The following is a 16,158-nucleotide window of genomic DNA, read 5'->3' as shown; positions in this document are numbered from 1 at the left end:
GAAGGCAGGGCTTGCCAACGACCTACTCTACTCTCCCTCCAAGCTCCCTCTCCTCCTCCCATTCAGAGCTTTCAGTGGGGACCAAAGGAGAAAGGGAGAGTCGGGGGCTGGTTTCAGCCAGTGAGCAGCAGACAGAGAGGGGAAAACTGGCAGAGAAGGTTGGTGGGCTGGGGTCCCAGCTTTGTTGGTGTGACTGGGCCAGATGCCACCATGGAGGCCTCTGTCTCCATGCATCCTGTTTCTGGAGACTGACTGGCAGAAAGCTGTCTCTTAGATGGAGGGACAGGACCCAGAGGAGCCCTCTAGCCCTCTCCTCGGTAGGATCGCTGGGTGGGAAGATCCTGGGTTTTCAGTGAGGCAGGGGTTTCAAATACATTCTGACTCTGTCTGGAAGTGTTACCTCGGGTAAGGGGTCTGTACTGCCAGATGTGGAATAGCGGTAAGAATGCTTGGTTCAAATCCCGGTTCTGCTACTTGCTGGCTGTGTGGCCTCTGATGTCTCCGAGCCTCAGTTTCTGTATCTCTGACATGGAGATGATACCGGCACGTATTCTCACAGGACTGTTGGGCAGGTTGAGGGGTTAGTGCATATTACAGTGTTTAGAACAGTGCCCAGCACCAAGCGTGCTCTCATTGCTGTTGCCTTCTCCGAGCTTGTAAAATGGGGCACTCTCACTTAGTTCTGGGTCCTTCTGAAGGCAAATGAGCTAACGGAAGTGAAGCATCTATTTGGCTACATGCCTGGCTCCAAAGTGGTAATGCCTGCTGTCTTTATTGTCGGTATCTTGATGGAGGCCAACCATTAGGTGGGATAGGTCTGTCACCTGAGAGCTGCGTTGGGTAAGTAACTATTTCTCCGAGGCTCAGCTTGGATGCCTGTAAAATGGGGGGAAGGCTAATGCCCAGTCCGCGGGGCTGTGGAGGGGTCAGGGCTGCCAGGGTGCAAGCAGGTTCTGTAAACTACGGACAGGTTCGCACATAGTGCTTCATGCTGTCCTAGCCACGAAGCCTCTGTCCCTCAAAACCTGTGGGGATGGGCCTATTTGAGGGTCTTTATCCTCACCACCCCTGGCTTCATTGTAGACTCTGCGTCCTCCTCCTGGGGAGGAGGAAAAGGAAGGAGGATAGCTAGAAACAAATCCAAGCCTTTCTGCTGAGGGGTGGTGTGGGGTCACAATGGGGAGTGACCTCTGATCTTGGCCTTCCCTAAATGCTTCTCCACCCACACAGGTCAGAATGTTCCCCATCTGAGCTCTGGCTTCTCCTGTCTCAGCAGGAAGGAGGTGACTGACCCTTTTGATACTGTTCTAAAAGTCCCCTCTTTCACGCTTTTGAGAATCCTGGTGACTATCCCAATACATGACATGTTTGAAAGGAGAGAGGGCTTCTTCCCTTCTGGCAAGCCCCTCCCTGTCGCTCTGAGCTCACTCGGGGATCCCCCACAGCGGGCTGACACAGCTGAGGGTAAAAGCTGTGGTCCCCTCCCCATGTGCACTGCCGAATGCTTCTGTGGTGCGACTTAGGTCTGGACACCTGGTCTGCATGCGGATTGCAGCTGGCGGACAAAGGGATTACCTTAGGTACTGCCCTCCACACCAGTCTGTGAGGATTGTAAAAGGGTGGCCGAGGAAGATGACATCTTTCTTTGTAGAGTGTCAAAAACAGGAGGCAGATTCTGTCTGCCCAGAAATGGTGTGAAGTATGGTCCTCCTGCCTGGAGGCCTCGGTTATAAGAGGTATAAGATAAAATTTTAAAAGCACTTCCTACATAGCAGATATGGAGCTATAGTATCTCATTTAACCAATGAGGGAACTAATGATTAGAGAAATTCTTAGCTATTGTTTTGCAAATATATTCTCCCCTCCCTGGCTTGCTCTTCTGTCTCCAAATGCAGTCTCTGACGGAGAGGTTGGAGGCATGAGAATGGCACCAGTGTTAGACCAGTGGGGTCAGACTGGACCTTGATTTAGCAACTTGGGTACTTAGTCCTGGCCAGGAAAGAATTCAGAGCCTAGACTCCATCTATAAGAGGGAGTTTACTTAGAAGGTCACAGAGGTAGAAGAAGTGAGTGGTAGAAGACACAGGCTCAGGAAACAAGTTACAGAGAGAAGGAAGGGTCCTTGGAGCTTTGTAGAAAGAGAGAGGCACACTGGCTGGTGTGGCTCAGTGGACTGAGTGCCAGCCTGTGAACTAAAGCGTCGCCGGTTCGATTCCCAGACAAGGCACATCCCTGGGTTGTGGGCCAGGTCCAGGTCCCCGGTTGAGTGTGTGCAAGAGGCAACTGATGGATGTATCTCTCACACATTGCTGTTTCTCTCCTTCTCCCTCCCTTCCTCTCTCTCTAAAAGTAAATAAATAAAATATTTTTTTAAAAGAAAAGTGTCTTGAGTGGTAGTAAAAAACTGTGAGAGAGGGGAAAGAAAGAAGAAAGAGAGAGCCAAGGGAAAACGTGCCTGGTGGGGAAAGGCACAGGCATGCTCCCTAGAGAGAGCTGCACTGGGTCCTCAGGCTTGAGGATATTTATTTGGAGGCCTCAGGGCAGGATCCCAATAGACTGTTCGCCAGCTTTCCAAGTGTGTCCTTTGTTGGCCCCTACTGACAGGTCCTGACATCTGCCATGGTGTCTTCGCTTGTCTGGTTTCGCGGCTTTTCTGGGCCTGGAGCTGAAACACAACCGAGGCCCAGAGTATCTGATGTGAGACAACCTCACTGCCCTGGGAGCTTAACGCCTAAGGGCTGTCTCCGGACCCTGTGTTCGTTCCTGCTTTAAGGGGGTCCAACAGCATGACCAGCAACATGCCAGGGGAGGACAGTGAGGAGGGCAGGGTCCGAACCACATGACCAGCCATACAACAGGTCAGGGCGTCTAAACCACATGACCTCTGACATGCTAGGGGAAAAAAGGTCACCCTGGGGGCGAGGTCCTGGTTTTTCCAGTTTGCCCATTGCTAGGCACCCAGAGCTTTCCACCCTGGTGACCTTCTGCACCTGGCTCCTGGTCCTTGCTCTGCTCATGCCTGTCTCCCTGCCCGCCGAAGAGAGAAGTTCCTTATTTTTAACACAGCCCAGTTTACTGATCTCATCCTTAAAGAGCAGTGGTGTTTGTGTCCTACCTAAAAGATCTTTGCCTACCCAAGGCTATCTCTTGTATTATTTTCTAGAACATGGGTCCCTAACCTCCCTCCTCCCCAGGGACTCCGCTCAAATTACCGCCTGAGCTCCGCCTCCTCTGTCCTCCCACCCCGCCCTTGTCCCTGTGCCACAAGGGTTGGGGACCACTGTTCTGGAAGATTTGCTGTTTTACCTTGAACACTTAGATGTCAGTCTGGGTTTGGTTTTTGTATATGGTGTAACATAGCGGTCAAGAGCCATATTTTTTCATAAAAATATCCTCTTGATACAGCACCATTATTCAAAACACTGTTCGTATCCTGTTTCTCTGCAGTATCATCTTCATCAAAATGAAGCATCGGTGTATGTGTGGCCTGTCTCTGGACTCTGTGCTTTTCCCCATGCTCTTTGTTTACCTTTCCACCAATGCCACAGTCTCTTCTTAACTATCATGTTAAATGCCTCTTAACATCTAGTGGGAAAACTTTGTTGGGGAAAACTCATTTTCTTCTCTACTCTCAATATTTCTGACATCAAATGTCCAGGAGTTTTCCCCACTTCCAGCAGTTCTCCATTTCAGAGACACCAAGTGGGTGTTCCATGAGTTTAACTCAGTTCTGACACTCTCTGCCTAGTGACCCCACAGGCTAAGGGCCCAGTCCCACAAGACTGCCCCCACTTTAAACACCAGGTGCAAGTTCAGGTTCACCTGTTCTTCTGACTGACCAGTTATAAATTGGGTTCCCATGATCCCCTCCTTGGGCTCTATAATTTGCCAGAATGACTCACAAAGTTTAGGGAGACATTTGCATACGTTTGCTAGTTTATTATAAAGACTGTTATTAAAAAGACAGATGAAGAGGTTCATAGAGTAAGGTCCAGAAAGGTCCTGTGTGCAGGAGCTTCTGTCCCTGTGGAACCGACGTGTCCCTCTCTCCCAGCAAGTGGATGCATTCACCACTCTGGGGTCTTTCCAGACCCTGTCCTTTTGGGGTTTTGTGGAAGCTTTATTGCATAGATCAGGGGTGTCAAACTCATTTTCACCGGGGGCCACATTAGCTTTGTGGCTGCCTTCAAAGGGCAGAATGTAATTCAACTCCTTAACAGTTAAGGAGTAGTTACATTTATACAATCCTAAAATTATTTCAGTTTGACACCCCTAACATTAATGATAGATTAAGTCATTGGCCATTGGTGATTGATTCAATCTCCAGCCTCTTTCCCCTCCCCAGATGTGAGGGAGGGGCTGAAAGCTTGCCCTGGCAACCAAAAGTCATCTCACTGACAGAAACCCTGGTGTGGTTAAAAGGGGCTCATTTTGAATAACAGAAGAGATCTTAGGAGCTCTGTGCCAGGAATGGGCATGATAACCAGGTATGTACCGTATTTTTCGGACTATAAGATGCATCCACCCCCCAAATTTGAAAGGAATAATGGTTGTTAATGCTGCTGTTGAGTTCTATTTACATTTACATTGGTGAAATATTATGTTATTTGTTATTAAATATTTTACCACATTTTTTGCTTCAAAATTTTTTTTCCTGTTTTCCTCTAAAATCTAGGTGTGTCTTATGGTCTGAAAAACATGGTATTTCATATTATAAAGCACAATATCACAGACTTCCAGGTTTGTTTGTTTTTTCTAAGACTGTCTTTGCTATTCTAGTTCCTTGTGCCTTTCCATGCAAATTTTAGAATAATCTTTATCTAATGATATAGCTACAAAAATTTTTGCTGGGATTTTAATAAGAATCAAGTTAAACCTGGGTATCTATTTGAGGAGAATTGACAATTTTTACTATGTTGAGTCTTCTAGTCCCTGAGTATGGTATGTTTTTCCATATATTTAAATCTTTGATTTCTTTTCATCAGCATTGTGTAATTTTTAGCATGCAAACCATGTACATGTTCTGTTAAGTTTTTCTGAGCAATTGTAAATGGCATTGCATTTTTAATTTCAATGTTGATGTATGCATTGTCGGTCTATAGATTTTTATGTTAGTTTTATATCCCACTGCCTTGCTGAGCTCACGAATTAGTTCTAGAAGACATGTTGCAGACTTCTTGGAATTTTCTATATAGAGAATAATACCATCTGTAAATAGGGAGAGTTTTAGTACTTTCTTTCCAGTCTGTGTGCTTTTGATTTCTTTTTCTTGCCTTATTACACTAGCTAGAATGTCTAATACTATGTTGAGTAAAGAGTGGAGAGAGTGGACGTCCTCACCTTGTTTCTGATCTTAGGGGGCAAGCATTCAGTCTTTAACTATTAAATATAGTATTAGTTGTAGGGTTTTGTAGATTTTTTTTTTGCCAAGTTGAGGAACTTCCTTTTTATTCTTATTTTTCTGAGTTTTTATCATAAATGGTTGTTGACTTTTGTCAAGTAATTCTTTTTTGCATGAATTGAGATCATCATAATTTTTTCTTTAGCTTGCTAACATGGTGGATTACACTGATTGTTTTTTTTTATATTGAAGCAACTTTGCATTTCTAGAATAAACCTCACCTGGACATAGTATACTATTCTTTTTATGTATTATTGAATTCTAATAATTTGTCATAGATTATTGCTTCTATGTTACTTCTATATTGATGAGGGATATTGATCTGTAGTTTTCATTTCTGTGCTGTCATTATTTGGTTTTGATGTCAGGTTGATGTTAGCTCCATAAAATGAATTGGGAAGTATTCTCTTCTAGTTTTCAGAAGAGAGTGTATGAAATGTATGTAATTTTTCTTTAAATGTTTGCTAGACTTTTCCAGCAAAACCATCTGGACCTCAAGATTTATTTTTTTGGAGTCTCTAATGTATGAAGACAATTTCCTTAATATTTATAGGACAATTCAAGTGATCTATTTCATAGTGGGTAAATTGTAGTGGTTTGTGCTTTTCAGGAAATTGGGTTTTTTTTTTCTAAGTTGTCAAATTTATGTGTGTAGAATTTTTCCTTATTTGTTTCAAATGTATTCCTAATTGCTCACTGAAGCATTTTTTAAGAAAACAATGGCTGCTATATCATCTCTGTCAGTTTTGTGTTGGCATCTATTGTATTTTCTTAGGAATTTTTCCATATTATTTACATTTACAAGTTTACAGCATAGGCCATATCTTTGTATTTTATCTAGAGACTATAGTGATATCTTCTCTTTCATTCCTGATGTTGAACTAAATTTGTCATTCTCTCTCTCTTTCCTTGATTAATTCTACCAAGGGTTATTATTTTTATTACTTTTTTTCCCAAAGAACTGATTTTTAGTTTTTTGCTCCTCTTATTTTCTTTCTTCTACTTTCTTTGGGTTTAGCTTGCCGTTCTTTTTATAATTTCTTAAAATGGATACTTAAGTCATTGACATTGTTTCCTTACTTTCAAATGTATTATACATTTAAGGTCCTAATAGCTGCATCCCACAAGTTTTTCAAGTTTATAGAAGATAAATGCTAACTTTGTTTAATTTTAATTTGCCTTTCTTTGGCGAGTGAGGTTGAACATCTTTTCACATGTTTAAGTGCTGTTTGTGTATATTTCTTGTGATCTCTGTTCATATCTTTTGCCCATTTTTGTGTTTGTTTGCTAGTCCTTCTTATATGAGCATAGGAATTACATATTAGGTTATCCTTTGGTAATAATATGCATAATAAAAAGTTTTTTCCTACTTTATTGTTTTTCTTTTGACTTTGCCTATGCTGTGAACTCAGATTTTAGATCCCTCTCTTGCTAAAATGCCGAGGGCTTCCTTACCTACCTTTGTTGTTCAGGGAGGTAGCTCATTTTGACCCACTTTACTTTGTTGGGATTTCATTTAACCCCATGCAAGGTTCTGCAGAATAGAGGCCAGAGCACAGGCTCTGAAGACACACACTCAGGCCTGCCATTCTTTAGCTATAGGACCCTAGGTAAGTTATGATAACTTCTAAGCTTCAGTTTTCTCATCTGCAAAAAAGGAATAACAATTCTGCCAGCTTTAAGGGGTTGTTTGATGATTAAATAAGATAATGCATATATAATCATCCTGCACAGTGCTTGGCCTGTAGTGAAGACTTAATGCATAGTATTTTAAAAATTTGTTTATCAGAATCAAGCATACATTTCTTGAATGGCTGGTGTATTATCCTGATGCTATTCCCCATTAGTGTAGAGGAGAAGGTCTTGTGATCATATGCCCCTTGCTCACCCATTGTCTTTTGTACATGGAGTTCTGAATTGTGGCCAGTACTGTTGGGTGCTGTGATAAAGATTGGTGCTCTGAGAGTCTGAGCCTCTGTCAAGCTCTTGGACGAACCTACTATGGCATTGCTTGTGCTTCTATTGTCCTGAAGTGTATGACTAGCATTCTGATCGTCTTTCAGAGAAGAGGAGAAGAAAGAAAGGGGTGTGACTAAAGACCCCATGTAGTCACCCACCTGTCTTCTCTGGGATGATCCAAGTTACCTAGTTACCTGTCATCTGAGAAAGACTCACAGCACTGCAGCTGACGGGTATGGACTGGCCTAAAACAGCACTCAGGGAGGTTGTCCAACTGGAAGAGCAGGCATCAGATAAGAGAAAAGAAGCCTGAGCTCTCCAGAAAGGTCTAAGGGTATGGAACCAAACAAGCTTCCTACATTCCTGCCTTTTCACCCTAAATGTCTCTTCTCTGACCCCCACCCCAATTTCACCCCTCATACTAATTTTTAATACCTAATAATTCTTACAATTACATGTATCTCTCCTATAAGTCTGTAAACTCTAAGAGGTCATGGTTAAATCTGTCTTATTTATTACTAATCATAAGGCCTTGTTCTGCATGGTGGTTACATGGGTGTGTTTGCCTTGTGCTAATTCATGGATCTCCTGGTGCAATGCCTGGTGCCCAGGAAATACTCATTGAATGAATGAATGAATCAATCAATCAATCACAGAATCTAAGGTAGGCCATTCACCCACTACATTCCTGAATCGTTGCCTCAAAATTCTTACCCAATGTATGCTAGTCAACAAAACAGCTCCAGTGTCAAACAAGTCTCTGCTGCCTCTTTGTTTTCTGTATAGTCTTGTTGGCTAGAGAGTTCTTCTAATATAAAGCTGAAATATAGCTCCTTGAGGCTTCCAGTGAATATTCTTGTTCCATCCTTATAGTTACATAAATCAAGCTTAGGCCCTCTTTGTGATGACAACCCTTTAGACATTTGAAGGTAGTTCTCACACCCACCTCTTCTCCAAGCTAATCACAAAACCATTGATTAGGCACATATTTCTTGAGTATCTGTAACATAAACACAAAGATGAAAGGTATAATACCTGTCCACAACAGGTTACTGGTCTTGTGGGAGCCATAGAAATTAAGGTAGAGTGTCATTGTGTTAGGGACAGTGCAGGCACAGGGAAAGGAGAACCCTAGCCCCACCTGGGAGTCTTGGGGAAGGATCCACAAAGGACTGGGGTATGGAATGTGTTCTAAGTGGGCCAGGTGGGACAGGATGGTCTAAGAAGAAGGTAAAATACATGCAAAATTTGGGAATATAAGAGCCCACTAGGCATGTTATGGGACTTTAGGTAGTTCCACATGGCTTGGGAGACCAGATGTCCTAGGTTGTTCAGAACAGTCCAGTTTATGCCTGTTGTCCCAGAAAACTTAGCTCCTCAGTCTCAGAAGTGTCCCAGATAAGATAATAAATTCTCTGATCACTCTATGTATGCCTGGGACATAATGTTTAGGGTGAGGCAAAAATGGGGAAATGAAGGTGGAGAGAGACAGGGGCTAGCTGATTGTGAGAGGCCTTATGGGCCGAGTTCAAGAAGAACAGTTAACTGAGCTTTGTATGGTGCCTTCCCTTTGAGGTCACCTTCTCCCTGTGTAACTTAATTCATAGATCAGTACATCTAGTGACAGATGGTCAGTGCTATGGGTTATCATTTATGGAAGACTTGCCAGGTCAGTGCTTTCCGCATAGCCTGGGGTACGGCCCAGACAATCTCTGCTGATCCTTATTCATGTGTGTGCTGTGGCTGACTGTCTGCCACTAGGCCTCGGATTTGACTTGTTTACGGTTGTGAGGTTGTGTCCTGAGACAGCCCCCAACTAAAAACCTTGTAAGGCTTCCCTAGAGGGGGATAGCTGGGGTCAGGAGTAGGCCCACGCTGGTTATAACCAACTTGCTCTACAGGACCGGGATGACAGGTGGATGGAAGGGACCTGTAGGACTATTCAGATGAAACCAGTTTACTTGACTCCACGACAGTGCGATAACTGGGGAGTGTTGAGTTAGATGTTTGAATGGGCAGTCAGTGGACATGGTTTAAATATTTGGAAAGTGCATAGTAAGAGTAAGCATTTAAAATATGTCTGACTGAGGCCTAGATGTTATTTCCTAGATGTTATCTCCAGGGAGGAAAGGTTACCCTGGGGGTGAGGTCCTTGTTTTTCCCAGTTTTGCCCTTTGCCAGGCACTCAGGACCTTCCGCCCTGGTGACCATCTGCTCCTGGATATAAATGTCTCAGTTTTCCTATTCTCTTGCCAAGGAATTTTCCTAGCTTCTTACTATTCTGTCTCACTGGCTTGCTGTTTCCTTTTGCTAATTGAGAATAAAGAGTGACCTGCATGTTACCTCTGACTCCCAGTGCCCCGAGGAGATCAGGTGTGATTGAGGATTAGCATTCTGCATCATTTCTGCTCCAGAGACAGCGTCATTCCTTTCTGAAGCCATGTCCCTGTCCTCCCAAAAGAGCTTGGACAGAAGGGGGGCTGTGGGCAACCCCTCTGGGTCTCTCCTAAGGAAATAGGAATTCTGACCAGCTTGGGTGTATAGAAGGACGTAGAGCTCTCTGTAGATAGCTGTGAGTCTCCTTGTTAGTATCTGCAGGTTGCTTCTATGGGGCAGTGACACCCTTTCACTGGGCTCTGCCTCGGGCTGCCAAAGCTGTTCCCATTGTTTAACAAAAAGAACTGAAGTTGTTCTAGCAAAGGCTCCATCACAATTTTAAAACTGAGAGATTTTTACCAAATTGTCTGGATTTCTGACTTTGTTCAGAAAGTAAAAATGTGGAGCCTACATTATCATTTAAATTTTATTTAGGATTGCAGCACCCGGGACATTCTGCCCCAGGCCCCACACTTTCTATTTCTCATACTCAGCTTTGCTTCTTCTTCTTCCTTAGCCCTTGGCTCCTTCCAACTTACCATATAGCTTGTTTAGTATGTTTACTCTCTGTCCCCTTCCACTAGAATGTAAGTTGCCTGAGAACAGGGATCTAGTCTGCACAATGTTACATACATCCCCCTTCTAGGATATTGCAACCTAGCATATAATAGTTGAATGAACGAATGAATAAATAAGCCTGAGGCTTACATTCCCAAATGGTAGCAGTCATTTGACTTGCCTGGGCCACTGAAGGCGTGTGTATTTGTACACCTGCCCTATACATTTGTCCCTACTGACCAGCACACCAGCTTCTCCCTCCCCTCCCCCTTACTCTCATCTCTCAGCCCCACTGGCCTTCCTGTGGGCCTTGACATATACAGTTCTCTCACCCAGAACACGCTTCTTGCCCCTCTCTTCCTGGCTAACTCCTGCTCATCCTGTGCTCTCAGTGCAAACCGTCCTGGATTCCTCCTAGGTCAATCCCCTGGGCATGGAGTTAGTTCTCTCAAAACCTACCAGAGAAAATTCCTTTAGTTACATTTTAAAAACATAAAAGGTATTCACCTTCTTGTAAAGATGGATGCCCTCACCTCCTACCCTGACCTCTGCACTTGGGATACAGGTGTGCTCAGCTGTGCAAAGCTCAGCTGCTCTGAGTGAGTCAGCCCTGGAAACCAGTTCTGCAGAGCGAGGCACAGAGTAGCTGAGGGCCAAGGTTTGTAATTACTCCCTTAGTCCTCTGTTTATCCAGCACTTACATTACACTGGGCCTCCTTATTGCATCCTATCTGTGTCAATGCTGGTGGAGGAGGGAGCTAGGGGCATGCTGGCAGCATCGCTCACCCTCCAGATGGAAACAGGAAGACACTCTGTCCAACCAAATCACCTCATGGTTGAGGGCCCTACCTGGGAACCTGGGGACAGAGATGTGGAGTTTCCAAACAGGGACTTCTGGAAAGTGTAATCCAAGCGGGGCATTGGGAATTCTAAGCTGACAGAGCTGAAGAGCAGCTTCCCCTCTCTCCCCAGCTTTGAGGTACAGAGGGGGCAAAGAGTGCATCCAAAGCCACACAGCACATGAGTCCCAAAACCAGCACAAGAACCCATAGGTTTCACTCCATTTTCTGGGCCTGGGCTTCTGGGGCTGGAAAGTCAGGATTTCTTGGTTCAGTCTGCACTGGCTATAGGGCCAAAGCATAGAAACTGATGAGAATGGACACGGACTTTAGCAGCTGTTATCTTGGGGTGCTCAAAACACAGGTGTGTGGGCCCTACTCCTCATTCACTATGTCTGCGGGAGAGCTCTTATGCAGGGATTTTGAAAAGTCCTTGGAGATTCTGATGTTCATGGGCCTGGGTGATGCTTAAGTCCTTTCTAGCTGTGGACAGTGAAATGAGTCTTGTGCCAGAGTGCTTTCCTATTATAGGTCCACAATGGCAGGTCTTACTGGGGCAGGCCAACTCTCTAGGAGGCATCCTGAAAACTCTTTAAGTTGAAGTGTCAAAATGAAGGGGGTGGTTCCTTTGGCATTCAGTGACGCCAGCTAGATGTCTTGTAACACAGACATCACAAGGACAGGCCCTCACAGTGAAAAATTGGCCTGAATCCTGCACATCTTTTGAATGTCCTGCCAGAACACTCATGTAGGTGAAAGGCCAGTCTGTAGTTGGTTACATGAGTGAAAAACTCCATTTCAGTTTTTCTATAAGAAGTAGATTTCTTATCCATTGTAAGTTGATGCATCTGCCAACTTCATCTATGATGTTATTCATATGGCTTTTCACTTTTAGAGTTAGGACATTCTATTACATTGTAAAGAATTGTACATGCAAGTACTACATTACTTGTTTATAAGAAATACATTTTTGCCCTGGCTGGCGTAGCTCAGTGGATTGAGCGTGAGCTGCGAACCAAAGTGTCGCAGGTTCGATTCCCAATCAGGGTACATGCCTGGGTTGCAGGCCATGACCCCCAGCAACCGCACATTGAGGTTTCTCTCTCTCTCTCTCTCTCTCCCTCTCTCCCTCCCTCCCTCCCTCTCTCTCTCTCTCTCTCTCTTTCTCCCTCCCTTCCCTCTCTAAGTATAAATAAATAAAATCTTTTAAAAAATACATTTTTTTAATTCAGAAATCAAAGGCATTTTTGTATACCAACAACAAAATATCAGAAACAGAAGTCAGGAAAAAAACCCATTTGCTATAGCAATAAGAAAAATAAAATACCTAGGAATAAACCTATCCCATGAGGAACAAGACCTGTACTCAGAAAACTACAGAACACTGAAGAAAGAAATTAAGAAAGACACAAACAAATGGAAGCATGTACCATGTTCATGGATTAAAAGAATTAACACCATACTACCCAAAGCAATTTATAGGTTCAATCCCTATTAAAATGCCGAAGACATATTTCACTGATATAGAACAAACATTTCAAAAATTTATATGAAAACATAAATAACCTCAAATAGCCTCAGCAATTTTGAGAAAGAAGAACAGAGTAGGAGGGATCACAATTCCTGATATCAAACTATATCACAAGGCCACTGCAATCAAAGCAGCCCAATACTGACATAAGAACAGACACATAGACCGATGGAACAAAACAGAGCCCAGAAATAAACCCATGTCTCTGTGGTCAATTAATATTTGACAAAGGGGGCAGAAGCATAACATGGAGTAAAAATATCCTCTTCAACAAATGGTGTTGGGATATATGGACAACTACATGCAAAAAAAATTAAACTTGACCACCAACTTACCACCAAAAAATAAACTCAAGATTAATAAAAGACTTAAATATAAGTCATTATACCATAAAAGTCCTAGAGGAGAACCCAGGCAGGAGAATGTCAGATATTTCACATAGCAATATTTTCACTGATGTGTTCCCTAGAGCAAGGGACATAAAGGAAAGAATAAACAAATAGGACTTTATCAAAATAAAAAGCTTTTGTACAGCTAAAGAAAACATCAGCAAAATGAGAAGGGAACCAGCTATATGGGAAAATATATTTGCCAATGGTATCTTGGACAAGGGTTTCATCTCCAAAATATATAAAGAACTTACACAACTCCACTCCAGGAAGACAAACAACCCAACTAAAAAATAGGCAAAAGACTTGAACAGACACTTCTCCAAGGAGGACATACAGAGGGCCCAGAGACATATGAAAACGTGGTCAGCATCACTAGCCATCAGAGACGTACAAATTAAAACCACAATGAGATACCACTTCACACTAGTGAAAATGGCCATCATAAACAAATCAGCAAGTGCTGATGTGGATATGGGGAAAAGAGAACCCTAGCACACTGTTGGTGGGAATGCAGACTGGTGCTGCCACTGTGAAAAACAGTATGGAATTTCCTCAAAAAAACTAAAAATGGAACTGCCTTTTGACCCAGCAATTCCACTGCTGGAATTATATACTAAGAATCCTGAAACAATAATTCAAAAGAACCTATGTACCCCAATGTTCATAACAGCACAATTTACAATAGTCAAGGGCTGGAAGCAACCTAGATGTTCATCAGTAAATGAGTGGATCAAAAAACTGTGGTACATTTACACAATGGAATACTACGCAGCAAAAAGAAAGAAGGAGCTCCTACCCTTTGCAACAGCTTGGATGGAACTGGAGAGCATTATGCTAAGTGAAATAATCCAGGCAGTCAAAGACAAACACCATATGATCTCACCTATAAATGGGACCTAATCAACAAAATATAACCAGAGACATTGAAATAAAGAACAAACTGACAGTAACCTGAGGGGAGAGGGGAGGGAGATAATGGGGGACAGAAGGGAAAAGGTCAAAGAAGAACATGTATAAAGGACCCATGGACAAAGCCAAAGGGGGGAAGGTGGGGGTGGGTTGGGTGGGGGAAAGGGGTGGTAGGAAAATGGAGACAACTGTATTCAAACAAACAAACAAAAAGATAAAAAACCCAAAAGTGTAAAAATAGAATTATATTTTGTAACTCCCATAAGGGGGGTGTTGAGTCTGCTTGTTTGGGACTTACTGATCTACAAACAACAAACCCTGCAGGAAAACAGCTGTAGCTCTCAGACAAGCCTTGAAAAGGCCTGTGGTGCCTTAGATGGGGCAGGGGACTGGTTGGAAGGATAAATCTACTCATCAGAATCAGGTCCCGATGGGAAATGAAACCAGACCGAGAGCAAAAAGGTCAGAAGACTGGGCTTGGGTGAGCAGGTCACAGAGCCCAGCTTGGTACCATCTCTGAGCTCACTTTAGACGTGTGAGGAGAGGGCTTAGACTCGTAGTTCTTGAATGCCTCCTGTGGGCCAGGACTGTGCTGTGTGCAGGCGCCCACACCCTGCAACTGCTGCCATAGTTCTGGGGTGCATGCCGTTAGCCTTCACCTCACGACAGAGGAAGCCCCGGCTCTGAGAGTTCAGCTAGCTTGCCAGTGGTCACACGCTGTTTTCAGGGTGGAAGTCTGTTCACCTGCCTTCAAAGCTGCTTTGTCATTTCAGGCCCCAGTGAGTTTCCTTCTGCCCAAGAACATTTGTATTTATTTGGATTTTGATAAGCAGTGGATTTTGAAACGCAGCCTGTTTTTGATGCTTTTGCTGGGAGTGATTATGCAGCCTGGATAGCAGTAGGGGGGCTTCCTAGGGAAAGGTGGGGCTTCCTTGACAAAGAACTCTTGGTTCCCTGAGGTCTTGGCTTTCTGACTTTTGGCTGTACTGGCACCTGGGACATGCACCTCTGTGACCCGCCGCACCTTCCTGTGCATCCCAGGTGGTGACGTCAGGGCACACACTCCCTGCTGTGGGCACTCCCACTGCTGGCTGGCCCTGAGCAGCTGCTTTCTCTGGTTGCCAGTTCCGTTGTGATCAACCCAGCCTGCTTGTGTCTTCCTGCCCTGTTGGGCAGGGCATTCTAGCGTCTGTGAGTCCTGCAGGGGACTTTCCTGTGGGCCATTTCTTTCTAGGAGGGATTCAGAAGCTGCACACCTGTTAAGATCTGTCTATAGCCCTGTCTTGGCCTGAGCTTTCAGGAAGATTCCCGACTGAGTGGGGATGTCAGGGACAGGAATGGAAGTGTGGGCAGTGTGCTCTGGCTTTGTAGAGTAGGTGTGTGTGCTCTTGTAGGGGGGCAGGGGTATCATAATTCGGCCCTGGCAAACTGCGATTTTAAGCAGAACCAGAATTGCTGGCACCAGTTGTTAACCAATTGGTAGATATAGCTACTGCAGTGAGGTCTTTCAGGCTGAGTTAAAGAAACCACAAGGGAAGAAAAATCCCAGACCATCTTCTCCCACACTCCCCTCCTGCGCCCAAGCCCTCTGTCTTCAGTGGGGATTTCTGTCCCTCACAGGTTCCCCCAAGGGATTTCTAACCCCTCACAATCTTTTGTTTTCCTGGAAGGCACCATGGTGGCACCAAAGACCAACCTGGGGGGCTTTAGCTCTCCTCAACCCCCATTCTTTTTCATTACAACCAATTCAAATAATCTCAAATCAACATGCAATCTTAATAAAAACACAGTACTTTCTCCACAAGCAGGCTGTCCAGGTAAGTGCTACTCAGACTTTAAGGTGCACATATATTACCTTGGAATCTTGTTAAAATGCACTCAGGTTCCGGAGTGGGGCTCCAAGGCCCTGCATTCCTAAGCAGCTCCTAGGTGCTGCTCACGGGGAACCACGCTCTGAGTATGGAAACCCCAGGTGGCCCCACCTCTGCCTGCCTTCAGCCAGCTAAGCCCCTTCTTCATAGGACTCCCTGAAGCTGCTGCTGTGTGAGTGTCTGAAGGAAGAGGGGAAGGATGTCTCAACATGTGCCTGCTCCTTGGCCAACACTTCTTGCTTTTTCATATTCCTCTTCTCTCTGAATTATAATTCTTTTATTTATATCCCCTTTGCTCTCTTCTCTCTTGCTTTCTCCCAGG

Source organism: Phyllostomus discolor, chromosome 5 (assembly GCF_004126475.2).
Source record: "Phyllostomus discolor isolate MPI-MPIP mPhyDis1 chromosome 5, mPhyDis1.pri.v3, whole genome shotgun sequence".
NCBI classification, from domain to species: domain Eukaryota; kingdom Metazoa; phylum Chordata; class Mammalia; order Chiroptera; family Phyllostomidae; genus Phyllostomus; species Phyllostomus discolor.
Note: the sequence above shows the minus strand (reverse complement) of the source record.